The sequence below is a fragment of the Clarias gariepinus genome, chromosome 27, assembly GCF_024256425.1.
Source record: "Clarias gariepinus isolate MV-2021 ecotype Netherlands chromosome 27, CGAR_prim_01v2, whole genome shotgun sequence".
In the NCBI taxonomy this organism is placed as follows: Eukaryota; Metazoa; Chordata; class Actinopteri; order Siluriformes; family Clariidae; genus Clarias; species Clarias gariepinus.
Window position 1 is genome coordinate 6,336,336 of NC_071126.1, and position 7,629 is coordinate 6,343,964.

A 7,629-nucleotide genomic window follows, 5' to 3' on the forward strand; every position below is an offset into this window, starting at 1 on the left:
AAAAAAAGTGAAATCTTCACACATTTTACCAGTGGGAAGTCGTTGGTCAGGAGAGGACATCTATGGTCCAGTATAATATCCAGTCTGGCAGTGAGTGAGCATTCGTGTATATTGACAATAAGGCAAAGTGTTCTTTCTTGCAAACAGATGGCAATTTGCTCCTAATTAAATGTGTCATGTAAACAGGACAAGCTAGCAACACTTAACTTACACTGGAAAGCCATGCAACTGTCTTGAAACTGCTAGAAAAAAAACTGTAAGTTTATTATTTTTTTATTTAAAGTGATTATTGGGCAACACTTCCACTCAGAGAGAGAGAGAGAGATTGTGAGTGTGGGTTGGGGGTGTTTGTATTGATGGTGCTCTACAGCTAGTCATTTCATTAGATTAGTGATTTGCAGAGAGTTGGTCTCATGAGCAGAAACAAGGCTATACAAATATACATAACTGATTAAGATGATGCAAACTGGCAGAGATGGTCAGGTTACCTATTAATAAAAAGGGCACAAACTCTGAAACTTTGTATTCCTTTTCATCTGATGAGATATAAACATGAAAGTGAGGTACCTATGTTTGTATGACAGATTGCAGCGTACAATATAAGAAATTAGATTTTGAATGTAAACAAATGCGTCCTGTTTTTTTTTAAATATGTACAGTACTTCCTGTTTCTTTCCACAGAGGGCAGTGTGACAACATAGTATGTTTACATAGAAGCACAGCAAGTTTTTAAGTGAGACTTCACACAAGAGTACATGTGTCAGGTCTGGGGTGCCTGGCTTTCTGATTCAATTACAGAGACTTTAATACAGACTCGCAAAGTGTTTATTGTGTCCATGAGTTATCAAATGTGGAAGCCAATTGTATCTCATGAATCACACAATAGCATTTCACGACATACAGTGTATATATACTGTACGTACTACAAGTCAAATGTTTGGACAAACCTTACAATTCCATGGTCTTTCCTGATTTTTATTACTTTATACTTTGTAAATCAATCCTAAAGAAGCTGTTATCTATTTTGAACAGTTGATATTGAGATGTATCTGCTACTTATCCTCTATGAGGCCTTCCTAACAGCTCACTGCTGTTAATTGCTGCTTTTTAAGGCTGGTACTGTAACTCTAAATGAGTTTTGGTCTTGCTTTTCTGGGATGGTCTTTATAAGCGTTTCATCATAGTGAACGATGGGTTTTGCAAATGCACATGACAATACCCTTCTTGTTGTAACTGTTCCAGAACAGCTGACCTGTCATAAAATATAACCTGACTGTTGTTGCTTAATTACCTAATGTCATATTTGCTATTTCATAGTTTTGAACTCCAGTATTGTTCTAAAATATAAGCAATAAATTCAAACTTGTGTCCAAACATTTGACTGGTACCATATACTGTACTGTACAGGTGCAACTCAATAGGTTGATTTATTTCTGTAATTCAGTTCAAAAAGTTTAACTCATATTTCATTCAGATTCATTGTACACAGACTGATATATTTCAAATGTTTATTTCTTTAAATTTTGATAATTATGGCTTACAGCTAATGAAAACCCAAAACGTTGTGGGAAAGTTCAATATTGGAGACTCATGCTGTCACACTTTAATCAGCTAATTAACTCAAAACACCTGCAAAGGTTTTCTGCGCCTTTAAATAGACTCTCAGTGTGGTTCAGTAGGCCACAAAAGGTCATTGCTAAAGAAGCTGACTGTTCACAGAGTTCTGTATCCAAGCACATTAACCTGAAGTTAAATAGAAGGGAAAATGTGGTAGAAAAAGGTGAACAAGCAAAGAGGCATAATCACAGCTTTGGCATGATTGTGAAATAAAGTCCATTTAAGAATCTGGGGGATATTCACAAGTAGTGGACTGCAACTAGAGTCAGTGTTTCAAGAGCCACCCTACACAGACGTATCTACTGTAGGACATGGGCTACAACTGTCACATTCCTTGTGTCAGGTGACTCTGAAAGCAGAGACAACGTCAAAGGCGCCTTATTGTTGCTCACTGGGTCAAAGTCCTCTTTTCTGCTGTAAGTAAATTTTGCATTTTATTTGAAAATCAAGGTCCCACAGTTTGGAAGAGAGAAAAGGCACAGAATCCAAGTTATTTGAGTCCAGTTTGCACAGTCAGTGTTGGTATGGGGAGCCATGTCATCTGATGGTGTGGGTCCACTGTGTTTTACCAGGTCTTAGGTCAGCGCAGCCATCTACTAGGAAGTTTTAGAGTACTTCTTGCATCCGTCTCCTGACCAACTTTATGGAGATGCTGATTTCATTTTCCGGCAGAATTTGGGACCTGCCCACACATTTGTATGGTCCTATCAAAGGTAACACACACGTGAACATGGTGAATAGGACATGTGACTTTGCATGGTTAAACAATGTACGGCTGTTATCATAAAGTTGTCACATAGGATGTATTCAATTTTGATAATAATGGCTGTACTCTATGTTGAGTTATTTTCAGAGGACAGTAAATCTCTACTGTTATACAAGCTGCACATTGACTACTCTAAAATATATCCAAGTTTCATTTCTACAGTATTGTCCTTTGAGAAGATATACTAAAATGTTTGCTGAAATTAGAGAGGTGTACCCATTTTTCTAAGATACTGTATATAATGTGTGTGTGTGTTTGTGTGTACTCCCCGTGTTTTCTGTCTTTGGTTTCATCAAAACTCCATAACACAAAGCAGTAGGTGGATTAGTTATAAACAGAGAGGTAACAGACTACATAAACTCAATATTCAGGTAAAAGTCCTTGCCTGAAAATATACTCCATTACTAGTAGAAGTACCACTTTAAATCTTTACAAAAGTTAAATTACTAAGTAAATTCTCTAAAATGTACTTTAAGCACAAAAGGACAAGTACTGTACTCATAATTGAAATAGATTTTTCCTCTTTGATAACATGAATGTGCAAGTCTAGTCTAAAGCACATTGTTAGCCTCTTTCATTACTTCAGTAGCTCAGCTAGCTAGTTGCTACCATTGCAATCCTGATCCAGATTAACGCAAGCAATTAAACATAGCCAATTCACAAGCATATAGAAGTTTAAAGAATGCACCAAAACTTTATAATTTATAAGCTTGTTATGAAAAATTAAATTGTTAATGGTGTAGAACACAAACCAAATGCCTAACTCTTTTGCCCTGCATGATAGCTAGATCCCTGCTAAGCTTACAGTAGCTTAACAAGTGCACCTGTTTGAAAGGCTTGGGAAAGAAGCCAGAAAAATCCACATCCCAGAGACCAAGTGGGCGGGATCTGTCACCTAGGTAACATCCATCACTTTGGTGCACTAACCAAAATCTCCACTTTTTTTTTTTCTCTTTCCACTCTGCTAGTTGTTTCTGTAAACCTGGACTGGTGAAATTGTTTTGGTTCTGTCCTTCACATGGGGTGAAGCTCAGTCATGATATGAGTGACAGCGTAAACACATAAGCTAAGAGTGTTAAAGGGTTATTATATATTATTTAATATTATAAATAAAAAATTATATTGATTTTATTAATAATAAAAGCCCTGATTTAAGGCCTAAGTTTATGGTTGCATGATGTAGAGCCTTAAGTTAAAGTGTTGTTGCAAATTTTGGCTGAATGTATTGTGAACCCCAAGAATTTAGAATCACATGGTTGGTGAGAATGAATATACTGTAAAGAACAGTTAACCATTTAAAGTTTTAGTAATTAATTGTTTTGACTATTTAGATAACTTTAACTGAAGTCCAATTATTAGTGTGTATGTGTGTGCGTGTGCATGTATTTTGTGGGGATGCTAGAACATTTATCTTGTTCTGGAGGCTAATTAGAGCAATTTAGCCCCACGCAAGTTCAGCTTTTAATGCTTTAAGGGAACGGTCACTTAGATCACAGTGAATTTATGGGCTTGCTGAATCAATACAGAGACCTTTTAACAAAGAGACCCTTAAGCTACACAGAGCTCACTTCAGCTGTATCTGCACAAGGAGTCTTTCTTTCTTAATTAATTAAACCGCTCACACACTTCACCTCTTCGCATGGCTGAGCCAGAGCCCATGTCCAATTTTGCCTTATCCGTGTGTAGAAGGTTTCAAATGCAACTCTATGCAGCTGGAGCCAAGCCCCAAGGCTTCATCTCCTTCTACATCATCTCAAAAACCTTTGAATTAAAATGCAAGCAGTGACAAATTTCTAGTCACACATCATTTTAATGAACATATGCAAAGGAAGAGCTATAACTAACTATAAGAAATATGTGGGGTGAAGGAGTTTTGGTTGGTTTCTGGTGCTTGGTGTATGGTATGTGCTGGAGAAGCAGCATGGCTTATCATATTTCTCTCCTGCTCACATCTCTCTGTCGCTTGCCAGTGGGAAATCGCAGCATGGTCTGTGCCGATCCCGCAGGTTTATAGATAAGGCCTCATGCTCATTAAAATTGGGTGCAAGAGCAACGTGGTGGAGCAGCACACAGGGAGTTAGAAAAGATCTGAGTGCACGCCACCCGGGTCGGATCACTTCACGTCTCATGGGAAACCCCGATGCAAACAATGAACCTAATCAAATCTTCCTCGCAGACAACCAGAATGCTTGCTTAATTTTTTTTTTTTTTTACTTTGATCTTAGTTGAGTCAGTAATTTGCATGTGTGTAGGTGTGTGAATGTGGGTGTGTGGTTATGCTGAATCTGTCATTCATTTCCACATAGTGTCACTTTATTATACTTGAAGCAGATCCTTTTTCAGAATGCTTTGGAGCACTTTGTGAATATGCGTAAAAGTTAATAAACCCATAACCACAATCCAAAAGCTCCAGTGTTCCTGGATAATTTATACAGTATGAAATGGGATATCAAATTTTCAATAATCATCTTGCATGTGTATCTGTCTTTCTCTGACATAAAAGCAAATTTGGTTTGACACTATAATTTCCTTGAGGAAGAGTGAAAGGGCAGAGTAATTTCTAAGTTTGGTAGCCCCTTAGATAAATTCTGACAACAAAATCACTGCAATCCATGTCATGCTAGGTGACCTTACTGACTATTTACAACAGTTAATGTCTTAAGCATCTGTTTTTTTCTGTTTCTGTTAATCATTCAAACTAATAAGTATAAATTAATCATGGCATCTCAGAATTTCCATTTTGTCAAGCCGTCTAAATAAAGTCACTTGCTCACTCGCAAGGTGTTGAACTTGACCACTAATGACTAAATGGAGGTGAGGGTGTGCAATCAAAGGACTTGTTTTGTGAACTTAAATATGACTCAATGTCATTATATTTAAATAAATGTAAAGAAAAAGATGCAAGGAAATATTTAGGGAATGCTTAGCAACCTTTAGGGCCTCTTCACTTCCTGACGAAGCCCATCATGTTCCCACTACATCCTAAAAATATTGAACAATCAGATCGCACCATGCTCTTACTAGGAGCTTATCCCATGCTTACTAATGTCATTGCGTCCAGCCAGTTGGTATAAACACCATGTCACATGCAGAGCTTTTCATTATAAAGTGAATGTATGAGATTGGATCCGGTGATTGTATCAAACTATTATACATGACATCAACATGCTTGATGACCTATGGTATGTGTGCTATAAATGTGGTAAGCACTACAAGAACATAATATGCAGTCTTCTACAACGTGGCATGGACCTACCAAAGACAGAGCACAAGCCTGAAGATTAGCAATGTAGTGACATCCCTACAGTATGTCAACTCAGTCAGAGTGCCCTCCATTGCTGCTTTTTTGTCAATGGTATAGTCCCTGAACTGGCCTGTAGAATTAGTCACCTGTCTTGGGACTTACTCATTGATATATAGTTGTCTTAATAAATTACTTGCTGAGAGACGAAAACCTGAAAGAAGATGAAATGTCAGCAAAGAGACTTTTCCCTGCACTTTACAGCACCCTATAAACCTAGTATTTAAAAGTATCTTGAATAGTCAGCCAGTCAGCCTGGTAAGCCAGTACATGGTTGCTTGGAATGAATATGCTCAAATCAATTCCCATGAAACCATTCCTCATTCCAGATTATTCAGCCACTCGTCATCACTGGAACAGCTGGGAACTTCACAGATCTGAATCACTATTAGAATCTGTAAATGGCGATCCACATTCAAGCGGGAGGTGGCAAGCCAGTGGCAATATCATGCAGCCAACTATTTCCATTTGCTTTAATACTAGTGGATTTCCCAATCGAGTAGGGACTGCCACTTTTGCAAAGATATAACCCCCATATCTCCAGATCAGGATGGAAAAAAATAATCTGGTTTTACTAGTGTCATATACTATTTCTCAACCTGCCATTATTGTTGCATCAACCTCTTCAGAGAGCCCAAAGGTATAAGACAGGCATTCAACAGGTCTAAAGCATGTGCTCTTCATCCCCCACAGATTGTACGAATGCACCATCGACTGTCTGTGTAACTCCATGCCCCCTGGGTCATGCATTTGTCCTATGTCCAATGCTTTTAACCAGGCCATGGAAGACTACATAACTTAGGGTTTCTTTCTAGTCAGCCTCCTTCAGAGTCTCCACCTTAACCAGCTTTAGCAGGGTTCTTCTTTGTCAGAAAAAGGGATTTGGACTTGTATTGACTTTCACAGCCTTGGGCTAGTTACAGTTAAATATTATCTATTGCCCCATGTTTCTTCTGCTCTTGAATAATTTAAATCTTCAGTGGGGTCCTAAAGTTTAAGACCACTAGAGAAAATGCTTCGATTTTGCGCTTTTTGTATTGCATTATTCAATAAAGTGAATTTCATTGCAAATGATATCATTGGCAACACCTTGTGAAAAGTAGAATACTTTCAAATATTTATACAGTATGTACAGTGTTTCTGATTTGATTAGGATTTGGTACTGTATGTCTCTTTTTGTCTAATAACAGTGTGCACTCAAGCTGGCACGGATTCAATAACCTTATTATCCATCAGGGTGTCGTCCGAACACATTGTACGTCAGTAGAAGAGATTAGCCGTGAGGAATATCTGACCTTTTCTACAAAGCAGTAACATGGTCAAGATCATACATTTGCTTACATTTATTTAGGGACTAAGAAATAGTACAAAATCTTATAATGTTAAATATCCAAAATATTAAGCTTTTTGTTTTATACATTTTACAATTCTAAAACCTTCCATTTATTTATAATGTATTTATTTGAAATTTAAAAATAGCATGTGGTATCCACTTCCATGTTGGGTGGATTTGTCATGGCATACAAGACAGGATGTTAATATTTTCAAATTAATTAGTACATTCAAATTCAATGTGTCAGAAAGGTCATACGAGGTCTGGTGGAAAATAATCTGTTTATGAAACCAAAAAGTATGAGGTTTATGTGTCTAAAGTTAGTATGAGAATGTATTAATTTCATTTTTGTGCAAAAAAAAACAAAAAAACAATTTGGACCAGATAGAATTCAAAAGCCCTAAGCCAAGCAATCACTAAAGTCCACGTGTTAAAGAACTTAAAATTAAATCTATTGTTTAAGTTGATGATTAGCCAATATATACCCAATTTCTGTTTTTGTTGTTGTTTTTTTTTTTTTTGGTTTTTTATTTGTTGTTGTTGTTGTTGTTGTTTTTTTTTTGGGGGGGGGGTGATAGTTAAGCTTTCTGAAAATTCATTGGACCGCATTTA